The sequence below is a fragment of the Calypte anna genome, chromosome 5 (genome assembly GCF_003957555.1).
Source record: "Calypte anna isolate BGI_N300 chromosome 5, bCalAnn1_v1.p, whole genome shotgun sequence".
In the NCBI taxonomy this organism is placed as follows: Eukaryota; Metazoa; Chordata; class Aves; order Apodiformes; family Trochilidae; genus Calypte; species Calypte anna.
Genome location: NC_044250.1, coordinates 13,057,343 through 13,071,563, shown reverse-complemented (window position 1 = coordinate 13,071,563; position 14,221 = coordinate 13,057,343). Strand labels below are relative to the sequence as shown.

Sequence of the window (14,221 nt, the reverse complement as noted above, 5' to 3'; positions counted from 1 at the left end):
GCAGCAGCCACTTTTTCATCCCTGCCTTGAATTAAAATACAATAAATATGAAGCACAAAGCAAATAAAGGGGATCAGGTTAATGAAAATTAGAAGAGCAAAGGGGAGAATAAAGGCTGCAAAATTCAAATTTGATTTCAGCATGTGCTCCAGAGATGAATTGGATGGGCTCTAACCTAGTGTGTGTGCATAAGTGTGAAGAAGCAAAACCAGTGGTTTGATCAGAGGCAAATGAAACAGAGAAGGGGAGGTAAGAGAGGGCATTAACTTGGATTCAGAAAGGGAAAAATACCTAAGCCTACCTTGGGAATATAAATACATGGTGTGAGACAAAAAGAAGTATTTGATAGGGAAAATAAACTCATATATATTTCTGTGAGAGATTGTAAGTCTGTGCAAGTATAAACATTACCTTGCTTATATTTATGTTGAAGCTTTGGGAAATGTTTGTCAGGAATTAGCACATTCAGGTTCTGGTAATAGTGCATGAAATGTTCTGCATCACTGCCTAATGATAAATCCTCTGCCTTGATTCCAAGGAATTGCTAAATAAATCAGAAAGACTTAGGAGTGGTGAAACACACCAGCAGAAATCATGGCCAGGTGTCCTGTTGAGGGCTTTGTCATTCCCTTTGTCATTTTGGGGAAGGACACGGAGCTGATGGAGTGAGAGCAGAGGGCTGGAGCATCACTCCTGGGAGGCCAGGCTGAGAAAAGGAAGCCCCAGGGAGACCTTGCAGTGGCCTTCCAGTCCCTGAAGGTGCCTCCAGAAAAGATGAGGAGGGACTTTTTATAAGGGCATTTATAAGGTAATGGCTTTAAAAGGGAAGAGGGGAGGTTTAGGGTAGACATTAGGGAAAAAATCTCAGGTGTAGGGTGGTGAGACTCTGGCACAGGTTGCCCAGGGCTGTTGTGGCTGCCACATCCCTGGAAATGTTCCAGGTCAGGTTGGACAGGGAAAACTGGGCTGGGGGAAGGTTTCCCTGTCCATGCAGAGGGGTTGGAACTGGGTGATCCTTAAGGTCCCTTCCAACCCAAACAATTCTGTGATTCTCTGCCTGTAGGAAATAAATCCTTGAACTGTAAAAATAGGGAAAAAAAGAGCAAAAGTACTGTGACTGTCATGACAAATGTATCTTGAACTTCTCTCCCCTTCAGACACCTTCACCTTCAGAAGAGCCAAAAGTCATTAACAGCCAGAGATCAGAGCTGGAGGGATGCAACAAGCACAAAGTAAATAACAGACTGGAAAGTTTCTCCATACTGTGATTAGGACACAGAGAGAGACAGGTCAGTTGAGGCTGACAGCAAACTAATCAGAGATTTTATGAGTTTGCAGATGCAGGAGCAAGCATTCATAGAAATAAATTCATGGAGAGCAGTGAAGCACAGAAGTAGCCCAGGAAAATAGAAGTTTGTGTCAAGTTTCCAAATATATTCGTGACTTGAAGCACTAAAAGCTTTAAAAAAATCAGTGTTCTCACTTTCTGTAACAGTAATTTAGACTATTTAATGTGATTCCTCTTTACTGTATCTCTGCATAGTCAATAACCAAAATAAAATGAGAAAAAAATTATCTTTAAAACACCATGAACAACAGCAAGCTATAAGAAGATGTGTGGGAAGAGAATTGTGTTACTGAACCAATAGAGGTTTTGTTTTAATGTTTCCAGGGTATGTCTCTGGAGCTCCTTCCTGTAATTGCCAGGACACAAAGATGCAAATCTGGTATTGACAGAGTCTTCCCATTAATTTGATTAATTTTTCTCATTAATATTGAGTCTTCCCATTAATTTCCAGGAGAGTTGAGTGCTTTGGTTTGGATGGGGTTAGCACCAGGCCTTTAACAAATGAAGGTGCAAATTGTTAATGCAAATAGAGGTATTTTGGCTTTGTTTGTTTCTGTCTTCATCTGCTTAACCCAGTAGAGAGCACCAGAGGCTATTTGAATTTTTACTGAGTTTGCAGGGATTTGCATATAGATGCAGTGAATTTCATACAAGTGGATTTATTCCAAGGAGGGAACCTGAAAGGGGGGAGAAATGATAAAAGAGAAATGTAGATAAGCAATGGAAGGAGCAGATGGAACTGATAAGAGAAAACACAAAGCAACACTGCTCAATTAAAATTAAAAAATTGGCTGTGCTTGCACAGAACATGGGTTTGAGGTGTTGGGGGGAAGCTGCCCAAATATTCCTGGACCTTCAAATATATTCCTTCAAATATCCCTGTAGCCTCACTACTCTGTTCCCATAGCACTCCCCTTGGAAGCTGTGCTAGCAGAACTCTTTGTGTGGCCCTTCAGTAAATCAGACTTGAGGTCACTTGAAAAGAACTCATTTTTGCCAGGTCGTTTTTCAGCAAAATCAGTTCACTGCTGTGGGATAGAGCACGACATGCAAACTCCTGAAATTCCTGTACTGAGAAACCACAGCCATAAGTCATGCTGAAAGAAAATCCCAAGAAGATGGGAAAGGTTCCAGTTCACAAGAAATGCTTCAGGAAAGGCAGTGTTCAGGTAAGGAAACAAAACCATACCTGAAAGTGTTTTTTATTTGTTAAAATCTTAATATCTCACACTTGTAGAATCTGCAAAAATCCCAAATCTCTCTCTTGATGCCAGCAGCTGACTTCACAAGGTTAGCCCCAGCATTAACTTAAGTACCAACCTTTACAAATTCTCCTTTACAAGCTGTGCTAAAATAATCTTTACCTCTTTTCAACTTTGTCACATGTACTATTTTTTTTTTTCCAATTTCATCCCTGTAGCCATGCATTCTTTTATATAAAAGAACAATTTTTTTTCAGGGAAAAAACCCAAAGCAAAAGCCTCCACTGTTTTTCCTTTTGGGACTGCTTTCCTCATCTGTTTCTAAGAGCTTGTTCAGTGCTTTAGGCAAATTTTGTATTTATTCTTCTCAAAGGGGAGGCATATTCAAAACCTAGAATCTCTTTTGCATAAAACAAATGCAAGGTTTATTTTGGGAATTCCAAAGCTTAGGAAAATAATTTGGTCTGCTTTGTTTGTTAAATCCAAAAAACCTGCAGGCACAATTTGAACTTGGTGCATTCTGCAAAAATGCCAGTGGCAAAATTGTCCATCAAGTGTTGTGAGTTTTTCTCTGGATAAGACACAGCTCTCTCTTTATCTTTCCATTATCTATAAAACTGAAGTTGTGTTTGGATATTGCTGTGAATTTCCAGAAGCCTCTACTTTAAGCACCTGCATTCACTGGGTCTTGTTGCACGTTTAGAAATCAGACCCACTGAATGCAGCAGGATCTTTTTTTTTGGTTTTTTTTTTTCTTTTAATTTTCAGAAATTGGGTTTTCTCATCTATAGCAGCACATGTCAAACCTCTAGCTCTGTATCTGCAATATCTATGTGCAAAGCATACATGCAATGCAAGTTTTCCTCTCTTAGAGAGCAGGGATTTGTTTGCCTGTTTGTGTTAAATCAAAACTCTAGAGATACCTCCTGACAAGGCAGACAGACTGACTTGATTTCTGCCTTCCCCAGAAAGATTTGGTCTTGAAAAGAGCAACTACAGAGCAAACTTGCTATTACAAGAGATGCTTTCCCCACCCCTCTTTCTACATTCCATAATACAAAGTTGGGTACTTTGGTTTTGGGAGGTTTTTTGAAGGGGTTGGGTGTTTTTGTTAGTTTGGGTTTTAGTTTTTTTTTTTTTTTCAATGCCTTAGAGATCCAAGGTGCTGTGAAAAAGCAAAAATAAACCAAATGAAAACCCCACTATATCAATCCAGTTGCTGCAGCTTAAAATCTACAGAGAAGTAGATGGATGCAGAGGTTCAGGAAAGAGATGCCACTGCTTCTGGAAATTCACTGCTGTGTTTTATCCTGGTAGCAATGTAGCTGCAGACCTTGAATAGAAGATTGTGTGTGGGGACAAGTTCTGTAGTGCACTGATATCCCACAGCTGAGAAAAAAAATAAAAAAAAAAAAAGTCCCAATTGTTCCAACTAACCCATATGATCAAATTAGAGTAAAATGCCCTTAGGAGTTAAATGAAACTAGAAATATCTTTACACAGTGTACTTCATAGTACTGTCACAGGTTTCCTTGGGCAGCCAAATAGAAGCTCAATTGGCCACCCTGACAAGAAAGTTTTTTTTTAATTCCAGGATGCTAAAAGGTTTCACAGTTTTTGCTGCATCCATGAACCATCCCCTGGTGGGTGATGTCAGAGTGTGGGGCTATGGAGGAGGAAAGGGCTGGGATGTAGTAACTGTTCAGTAGTTACTGTGTTGTCAGAGGTGCAAATTTAACAGAATTCCAATTATTGTTCCTGCTCTAAAGCTGAACCATAACACAGCTTGGGTGAAGCTTTTACTATTGCAGAGGTGTGGAGCAATACAGTGAAGATGTAACAGTGCTGTTTGCCTTTGTTTTAAAAAAAAGAATGAAACCCATGTATAGAAACATGTAACCTCTAGCTAATTACAGAGTGAAAGTCTAGAAAAGACTTAAACCCCTCTTTCTCACTTGCCACAAGCCTCTTGAAAACAGCTAAAAACTGAGAGCTCTCTGGCAGAGAGAGTTGGTTACCAAATTGTAAAGTTAAAATCATTTCTACTATCCCTGTCAATAGACTGGGATCTATTCCACATTGTCTATCATTATAATACTGATGAAAAAAACCCCACATGTAGTGTAAAATGCTGACTATTAAATATAAAACTGAAGCAGGCAACCTACCCATCTAGGGTGACATTCTAGCAGATGCTCAGTTTATTTCTATGAAGCCCTTGGCCTATTTTGAAGATAACAGACTTAATGCTTCAAGAATGTATGCAGCTAATTTTATTTACATGACCAATTGGCCAAGAAGGCCAATGGCATCCTGGGCTGTATCAGAAACAGCGTCACCAGCAGGTCCAGGGAGGTGATTCTTCCCCTGTACTCAGCGCTGGTTAGGCCACACCTCGAGTACTGTGTCCAGTTCTGGGCCCCTCAGTTTAAGAAGGATGTAGAGGTCCTGGAACAGGTCCAAAGGAGGCAACCAGGCTGGTGAAGGGACTCGAGCACAGATCCTATGAGGAGAGGCTGAGAGAGCTGGGGCTGTTCAGCCTGAAGAAGAGGAGGCTCAGGGGAGACCTCATTGCTGTCTACAACTCCCTGAAAGGAGGCTGTAGCGAGGTGGGAACTGGACTCTTTTCACAGACGACCTTCAACAAGACAAGAGGACACAGTCTTAAGTTGTGCCAGGGGAGGTTTAGGTTAGATATTAGAAAGAATTTCTTCACGGAGAGGGTGATCAGGCTATGGAATGGACTGCCCGGTGAGGTGGTAGATTCTCCGTCCCTGGAGACATTTAAAAAAAGACTGGATGTGGCACTCAGTGCCATGGTCTAGCAACTGCTCCGGTGGGTCAAGGGTTGGACTCGATGATCTCTGAGGTCCCTTCCAACCCGGCTAATTCTATGATTCTATGATTCTATGAATTCCCTTGAGCTGTGTGTTAGAATCAAAAGATTTCTACCAAGTTCAAAGCATTTACCAAAGACAAGGATGACTTTCACATTTATGATTGATTTTATCTTTTTAACTCAAGAGGACAAGATGCTTTCCTAGATGAAGGGTTAATAAAAATAAAACAAGCCAAAGTCAGGCTCAGCATTAATGGAAATATTCCCTGAGATTCTAAACAGAGTCTTTACAGGTATTTGACTGCCTTTTCTCAAAAAACTTCAAATTAAGAGGGCTTTTACTATCTTAACTCTGTCAATGAACATTTCTGTTCTGCTCTGCAGTCTACCAGTATCAGGACAAAGCAGTGGCCAAGGATCAGCTAGATACAAGGATCTATGAAGATTCCAAAGGTTATTGCTAGTGCAAGCTAAAAGGCTGTCTAAACACTGGGGAACACAATAACACAACATTACAGGGCAAATAAAGTGAGTTAGCTCCTACTGATATAAGAAAAAGAAAGTACTGAACAAAAATAAAACCTACAAAAAGCCACGTAGAACATAAAGAACAGCAAAAAAAAAAATAGCTCATGGAATTCCTGATAGAGAAAATCTGGAAGTTTTTACCTATACTTGGCTCCTCAAAAAAAGGAAAGAGTGGCAAAAAAAGGAAAGAAAGGAAAGATATAAGAAAAAGAAAGTACTGAACAAAAAAAACCTACAGAAAGCCATGTAGAACATAAAGAACAGCAAAAAAAAAAGCTCATGGAATTCCTGATAGAGAAAATCTGGAAGTTTTTACCCATACTTGGCTCCTCAAAAAAATGAAAGAGTGGCAGTGACTGCTTTATACCACTGCTAATTACTCCCTGCTAATGAAAGGAAAAGAAAATACAGAGTTAAGTAATGATTTAAGTAATGGTTGATTCAGAAGCATCTCTGATTTATATAGTTCTCCATCCTACCTGCTGCCTGGCCTTTGCAGGGCTGAGTTGCTTCGGGGTGCCTGATGTTTGCTGCTGCTCCCTTTGCCTGTTTGGAAAGAGGAGGATGTTACCAGATGACTTGGCACACCCATCCCTGTGCCAATAAAAATAAACATTCCTAATGCCTCTGGTAGCTCTGGATGGAAATAAGCCCTGTGAAAACAGATGGAGATGCAAATAATCAGCATTGCTCTGCAACAGGAGTTATCAGAAAGGGACAACCAGCTGGGAATAAATATTCTAGATTAACTTTTCAAATTGCAGTGACTTGGATCTTGAGTAACTGATTCCTCATTCCCTCTCAGAGGAGTCAGGTGCTTTTCTCAGCTATAAAAATCTTTAGCAAACCTCCCAGAGCACCTGTGTGCAGTCCCAGAGCTATCCCAGTGATTAAGGCTTAGTGTACACTTACATCAATAACCTCCAGCTTTTGTGCACAGCATGGCAGCCTTAAAAGTGAATTAATTTGGGGGATTTATTCTGTATTTAGAGTTCCAGTGTTCCATCACCATGCTTCTTTAGGTAACTTGCTATCTTGATACACACTGCAGTTCAGCTGAGGGCTACTGTGAGGAAGGCAAAGATATGCCCAAGCTTTCAATTTTTTTCATAGTAATATGTTTATTCACACACTTCTGTCCTTCACTAGCAAAAGGAGTGTTATGACTCCTCTATGTTTGTACTTTGGGTTTTTTGCTGTAAGTTGATGTATGCCACAAATATTTGGTGTTTTCAGTCTTTGCCATTTTCACAGGCTTTAAGTTCACTTTTCTTCTGCAAGTCTGGATTCCTTTTTGTGCTTTGTTTCTAAAACCTTTAGAAAATGTATCACTGACACATCCTTTTGATTAGAATATAAAATGATATAAAACAGTCAGATAGCCAATTTCTCTCTGTTCAGGAGAACAGATTTGTTTCTCTCATCATGATCTGTGTAATTATTCTGGATTGCTTTAAAATTTCCTTTATATGTCCACATGCCACTATTTATTAAGTATCCATGTTTGTGTTTCTAGGAATGTAATTTTGGTGAATTCCATTGCAGCAGAGTAATAAAAAGTTCTCTGATCTTTGTTACAGCAGTGACACTTGCTTGAAGTACAAAATCCTGAAACAAAACAGAACCTGAATCAAGAGATGTTCTCTGAGAGCTGAACCACATTTTAATGTCTTGAAGGCACTGGCACTGCCTGGTTTTGTCCAGATTTGACCAATGGTTTTGTCAGAAAGCATTAGGTGCTGAAATTGTCAAAGTAATAACCCAAGCAGACGTTTGTCTCTGGTGTAGAACTCATTTGCTCAGCTGAATCTACAATTCAGGAGCAAAACTGGGTCTGAGGCTCTTCTTGTTCCAGGCCCTGAGTAAGACAGAGAGAGAATCTCAGTACCTCTTGGAATATTCTTCTGCAAGTGTCCTCTCTGTTGAAATCCTGTGTATTTTTATTCTTTTGAAGTCTTATTTAAACTGTACTGTTCTGTCAGGCAAACCTTTTTTATTATTATAATTATTTCTTTATTTGTTTTTGCATGTTCTCCCTTCTGCTCAAAGCAGATGTATTTATTATAAACCCATTTCCTGGATTGTTTCATTACCTTTTCTGCAGAGTTCTCCTAAAGTTTGCTGACCTCTCTGGTCATCACACACCCATGCATCTGTCTCCCTTCCTGGCAGCTTTCCAGCCTTTCTATCAATCTGCTAAGAAGGAAATAATGCTTGAAATAATTGCAGATTTGTGATTGATTGTCCTCTCCCAGGTGCTTGAGGTTAAAAGTTTTGTAAGATCTGAAGGCACCTGCTATTCTGCAAAATCACAGCACCATTTATTCAGTCCTTTATTATTATTATTCTTATTTACTATTATTATTATTCTTTCCTCTTCTCCCCTTCTTCTTCAGTCTTGCTCACTCTGCCAATCCATGTGCAATGATTTCCTCCTTAGATTCCTTTGTATTACAAGGTGAAACTTGCACTGAATGTTCATTGACTTGAATGTTTGAGTCACTGCATCCTCCACAGATTCCAGTTTCTCCCCCTTTGGTTATTAACCACAGCCACTAAGCTTGAGATGGTGTCACGGTTTAACACTGGCCCGGCAATTAAACCGAATAACAGACGCTCTCTATTAATCTCTCTCTCCTTGATAAAGAAAGGGGAGAGAATAAGGGAGAGAGACTGATGGGTTGGGAACTAAACTACACAACTTTAATGAACAGTAATGATAAATAGGAAAAATTACTAAATATATACAAATATACAGGAAAATGGAAACCACATTCCTCCCCCTTATCCCCCAATAACTCTCACGTCACCACCGAGGCTGCAGGGCAGCCCTGGGAAAGTCCAGGCTGGACTCCTGGAGTCGGCAGCAGTCGGGAACCAGAGGCAGGAACACACAGATATGGGCTGGCACGGATCAGGACCACAGGCAGACAAACGGACAGGATCCTTCCAGGATGCCGGGTGAAGGAAGGGAGGAAGGGAAATCAGGAAATCCAGAAGTCTGGAAATCCGGAAAAGATCTGGCTCGGCCCTCGTGATGCCTCAAATTTATACTGAGTGTGACGTATATGGGATGGAATCCTCTGTTTGGTCAATTCTGGCATCTCTCTTGTCTGTTCCTCCCCAAAGGAGGGCTCAGGTGGGACCTCTGTGTCCTCCTGGACGGTAAAATGTTTTCCTCAGAGCTGAGCAGTGTCCTTGGCTCTGCACACCAGTCTCTAGCAGTAACTATAAACATCAAGTGTTATCAATCCTAGAAGCACACACTGTCTGAGAAACTTGCTGTTAATTTCAGCAAGTGAAACTACTTACAAGAGACTTAGCGAAAAGCAAAAGTACAAGACAGAAAATCACCTTTATCCTGGCCCAAACCAGGACAGATGGGTTCTCTTTGTTTTCTCTTTGCACAATTGTTGAGCTGTAACTTCAAAGATCATTGTTACCAGTGACAACTGAGCCTGCTGTGTGCAGGTTATCTCTGTTTCTTTATTTGTTGACATGAAATTTCACAGCAAGGGCAAATGCCAGGAAGAATCTCTGTCTAGGATGAGCAGCAGTTAAAGCAGCTCAATGAAATTTGTGGGTTTTAAATCAAAATCCCAGTGTAATTAGTTCTGTCTGCACACCAGAACGTTACGTGGTGTTCCAAAGCTTCCTTGCCTTTTTACTGACTAATCCTGTTTCTCCTCTTCCCCAGCAAATCCAGGTGTTGATCCTGCAACTGGATTTCTCAGCACAGCTCCAAAGGAGGACAGTGCTATTATCCCATGGACACATTAAGAACCCAAGGCAAAAGGACAGTGACACCCACAGAGGTCACACAGGAAGTCTGTGGGAGAACTGGGAGCTGAACTCCAGTTGTTCAAATCCAAGGTTAGAGACTGGAACTTCCCTCTTGGATAGAGAAATGAAAATGATTTCTTAAATTCAGTAGGCTTACAGGAAATTGGTGCTCTCTTGGATAATTTATTATTTATTCTGCATCAAAAGAAATCCCTGAATCACCCTCCTTTTAGACTATCAGGTTCAACAGTTGGATGATCTCTATAAGTTGTTTTAAGTGTCCTATTTCTTCCTCAGCTTAAAATGTAACACTTTATTGAACAATTTATTGCCATTTCTATAATTAGAATAAGGTAGCTTGTCCTGTTGAGGACCAGTGCCCAGTTAGCTCTGCCCTTGAGGCAGGCAGGCATCTCTGGGACCAATTCCTATTAAATGGGTGCAGTAGAAAGAGGGACCAGCAGTTCACTGTCACCAGCTGCTTGGGTGAAAGAGGAAAAAAAGAAAAAAGGAGCTAGAAGCTCCTTAGATAAGAGCAGGGGAGGTCTAGGGAAGTACAGTTCAAGGGCATGGTTCCTGTAGCCAGCATGGGGAGAAAACAGCAAGCAGATGATCATAGAATCAGAGAATTGGCTGGGTTGGATGTTAAGCTTTCAGTCTTTCTGGAGGCTTCTGGGATGTTGAGGTGAACAGCCTGATTTCTGCAGAATTTGAGAAGCTGGGTGACTTAAGATGTTATCTCCACACAACTCTATTTTTAGTGTGTCAATACCAATCAAAGCATTTCAGGCAGCATGATAAATTCTACCCTGGAGATTTTTCCTGTTGGTATCCTCAGCTTAAAAAGTGCAAAAAATTACTATCTGCTACAAGCTTTGTCTTTCCTTAGCCTACAATTTAGAACCACTCTCACTGGGTTCTAAACCAGAGAACAGAGAAACAGAGTGTAAGCCTCCTCCTCAGAGAGTGTCAGCTTCTCCTTAAAAAATACAACCCTTAAGAAGAGGGACACAGCACAGAATTGTCATGGATGGAAAAGACTTCTAAGATCATGGCATCCAACTGTCAACAATAAAACAAGTAAAATAAATTTATCAGCATCTGTATCACCATGACCTGAGGTGCCTCATCCTTCCCTCTCCATCCTTTCTGAAGAATTTGTAGGCATCCATTGGAGCATTCCAACCCTGGGAGTTGTCCCACCATGGATCTGGGCATTCAGTCCTCATACCTGAACAGGACAGATTTCTCAAGTAAAAGACAAACTGTGCCAGAGGACAGTCTGAAAACAAGGTGCTACCTCTCCATGTCTTCAAACAGCCCTGCATAAGAAAAGAAAACCAACTGGGTCTGTGGCTGGATGGCAAAGCTGGCAAGCAGTAACACAGCATTTTCTAACTGGATGAAATAACTTCCTTATTCTCCAAGTGCCAATTATTTTTTCCTTTTTTTCTAATGTGACAAATCCTTTTCTACCGCTTTCAGTTTTTGTAGAAGGAGGAATGATCAGTTTGAAAGGATGCATTTTGTGCCTATTATCAGAAAAATGAGACCAAAAAAACCCCCAAAACACCTATAGCCTATGAAGCCAGACCAGCTAAACTCGACACCTCAGCCACTAGAGGGACCTCCAGGAATAGAATATCCAAAAACTTCTGCAAAGGCTCTTTTGAACTATTAAGTGTCTTCAAAGAAAGCTTTTTTTTTTTTTTTTAAGAAGCAACTACTTTTTTCCTGGTAGGATAGGGGTTTGGAAGGTTGTTTCCTCTTTGCTGCATTGTTCTTCTTTCAAGAGAGGTAATTTAGCAGTAAGGTTGTGGTTTACTCTTTAGAATACAAAGCAAATAGAGTGATTATCTCTGCAGAGTTTCTGAGAATGGGAGGTGGATGTGGTGCAGCAGGTCAGATAACAATAAGCTTCATTTCTCACTGAATGGTGCTTCAGCAAAGCTCTTATTTAAAACTTGAACAGCAGCTTTAGCAGCCCAATTAATAAGTGTTAATTATGCGTGCAAGCAAGTGCTTCCTAAAAAGTAGTTAGGAAGCTTGGATCCCTGGCTTTGTAATTAGCAGGCAATGGGAGAGATGACATGGACACTAAAATGCTCCTTTTGGTACTTCTGCAATACTGGAGAAGTTGTGTTCTTCACACACAAAGTTTTGGGGCTCTGCAGAGCATAAGTTCAATAAGTTTTAGCATAGCTACTGTAGAACATTAAATCCTATTTTGGAGACACTGAAGTGAGGACACAAAGATAGGAATTACAGTGAGCAAAAGGTCAGGGATGGGACTGGAATTTGGCATTAAATCACAATTATGGAAGAGGTTAAAGGAATTTTTGCAAGGATTTAAATTATGGTGCATTGTTTAGCTTGTCAGAATGGTTCTGGTGAAATAAAACCTCTTTATTTTGTGAGATGAAAGCAACCTGAAATTCCAGTTTGGCAGAGGTGGTTGTTGCTTAAGGTCTCCTGTGGCCTATCTGCTGAGTTTTTTAGTTTCCATTTTGTTTGCATTGAGAGGTTACTTGATGAGGAAAGGTGTAGAGGCAGGGAGGAGACACTGCAAGTAACTTTTCTGTTATCCTTTGTTGTTTGCTTCTGGTTTGGTGGTTTTGGGTTTTGTCGGTGGATTTTTTTTTTATTTATTTTATTTTTTGTGGAGGAGAGGGGTTGGGTTTTTTGTTTGTTTGGGTTTATTTCATGGGTTGGTTGGTTTGGGAGGGGCATTAGAAAGCTCTGCTGAATTATTTCTTGGAAAGTCTTTGCTTCTGCCACTGAGAATATATATATATATATACATAAAATATTCCTTTAATTGCATGTATAACCCCCCTCTGAAGTTTTCTAATGAACTCCTTGTAATTAAAAGACACATTCAACCACACTTAAGCTTAGCTGGCAGCCTGACATCGAAATTAGGTTGCCAAGTGTGTGCCCTGCTGAAGGAGAATGATTATCTATCCACTGTCATTCCATATGTGTGAAGTAGGATATTACATGGTAGAGATCAACCCCGTCACAGGCAGGAACTGTTCCTTCACCAGGAAGAGATTTAATGATAATTGGTGATTTCTTTACTTACTTCTGCTGCTAAGAGTGAAATCCTTCCTGAAATACCAGAACTTCCTTCTATGAAGCACAGGCCCCTGCATAATGCAAAAATCTGGGGGAGATTTCAGAATGGCAAAAGTTTGGTTAATTTATTTGGAGCTTGTTTGTTATTTGAGACTGATTTTAGGCTTAAAAAAAAAAAGGGGTTTGTGACTAGTGGAAGGAGAAGGATTTTCTTTTGGTGCATGAAGATGATGTAATGACCTCTTCATCTGAAGAATGCCATTACTCACTCTGCCCCCAGATGCCTTTGCATGTGTAAGAATATGCAGACTGTATCCTGTTTGGCTTCATGTCAGTAATCAGATGCCCCTTGAGTCTCACATGCTTCTGAGATGAAAAAAAAAAACAAAAACGTCTGCCTTTGTGATGTAAATGAATGTTGCAGCATTTTGTCAGCTTGTTTAGTTTTCTCTTTCAGAGGGATGCTCAAAAGAATTCTTTTTCAACCAGGAAAACTGCTGAATGAAGAACCACATCAAAGAGCTGGGGAAGCAACTGCTGGAAAAAGAAGAGCCCTGTGTGCAGAAGGGTGTCTGGTTGTCAGAGATCATTACCAAGATCTCCTAAAGATCTCCCCTCTGAGGTTTATCAGGCTTTCACAAGTGTCAGGTTTTTATTTTTCCTGTTGTCATTTTATTCAAGATTTGCAGGTAGATTGGGAGCAGGAAGAAGTGTTGGAGAGGCACATTGAGAAGATGTGATACATCAAAGCACTTCAGCTGCATTTCTAGCTCTGATTTTTCCTTTTCACTGCCAGTGAGACTTTCAAGGGCCCTGCCCTTAAATCCTGCTCCTAAAAAAATAAACATTGAGGACCTGAATTCTTCAGAATCACTTATACCTGGAAGCTCTGGGGCAACCAACAGCAAGTGGAACTGGCTAACACTGCAGAAAACATTTCTGACTTTTTAACTTCTAATGTGCCAGGCTGCTCCTGCCTTGCTCATGTGTTTCAAGAGGAGGACTGTGGGTTTCTTTTCATTTTTCCAAGTAGGTGATTAATTAATTTGGCACTGAAGGCAGCATTTCAGACCAGGCATGGCTTTATTGCCCAGTTTTCAAAAACAGTGTCTTGAGTCTATGGTTCAGGACATACTTTGCCTGTTATTGATGAAGCTGCTGTAACCTTATCCTGAAGGATGAACTCCTGTGTGTTTGAATCATAGAATCATAGAATTGGCCGGGTTGGAAGGGACCTCAGAGATCATCAAGTCCAACCCTTGATCCACTCCCACTGCAGTTCCCAGCCCATGGCACTCAGTGCCACATCCAGGCTCTTTGGAAAGATCTCCAGACACGGAGAATCCACTACTTCCCTGGGCAGCCCATTCCAATGTCTGATCACCCTCTCCAGAAAGAAATTCTTTCTCATCTCCAACCTAAACCTCCCCTGGCACAACTTGA

General features: G+C 40.7%; 1 protein-coding gene and 1 long non-coding RNA gene across 3 annotated transcripts in view; one reads left to right on the top strand and one right to left on the bottom strand.

Moving 5' to 3' along the window:
* Positions 1-6,430, bottom strand: part of TRPM5 (transient receptor potential cation channel subfamily M member 5) — a 50,852-nt gene extending 44,422 nt beyond the window's left edge. Inside the window, exon 1 of the mRNA XM_030451099.1 lies at positions 6,397-6,430. The gene's annotated coding sequence lies outside the window, so the exon portion shown is untranslated. The remainder of the gene's footprint in view (positions 1-6,396) is intronic.
* LOC115598374 overlaps positions 1-13,970 on the top strand; it is a 47,083-nt gene extending 33,113 nt beyond the window's left edge. The window contains exons 1-3 of one of the 2 annotated variants that reach the window (XR_003987608.1): positions 5,779-5,917; positions 9,615-9,790; positions 13,268-13,970. This is a non-coding gene — a long non-coding RNA (uncharacterized LOC115598374). Of the gene's footprint in view, positions 1-5,778; positions 5,918-9,614; positions 9,791-13,267 lie in introns of those variants that run through there. The other variant, XR_003987607.1, reaches the window with a different exon arrangement.
* Positions 13,971-14,221: the final 251 nt, after the last annotated feature.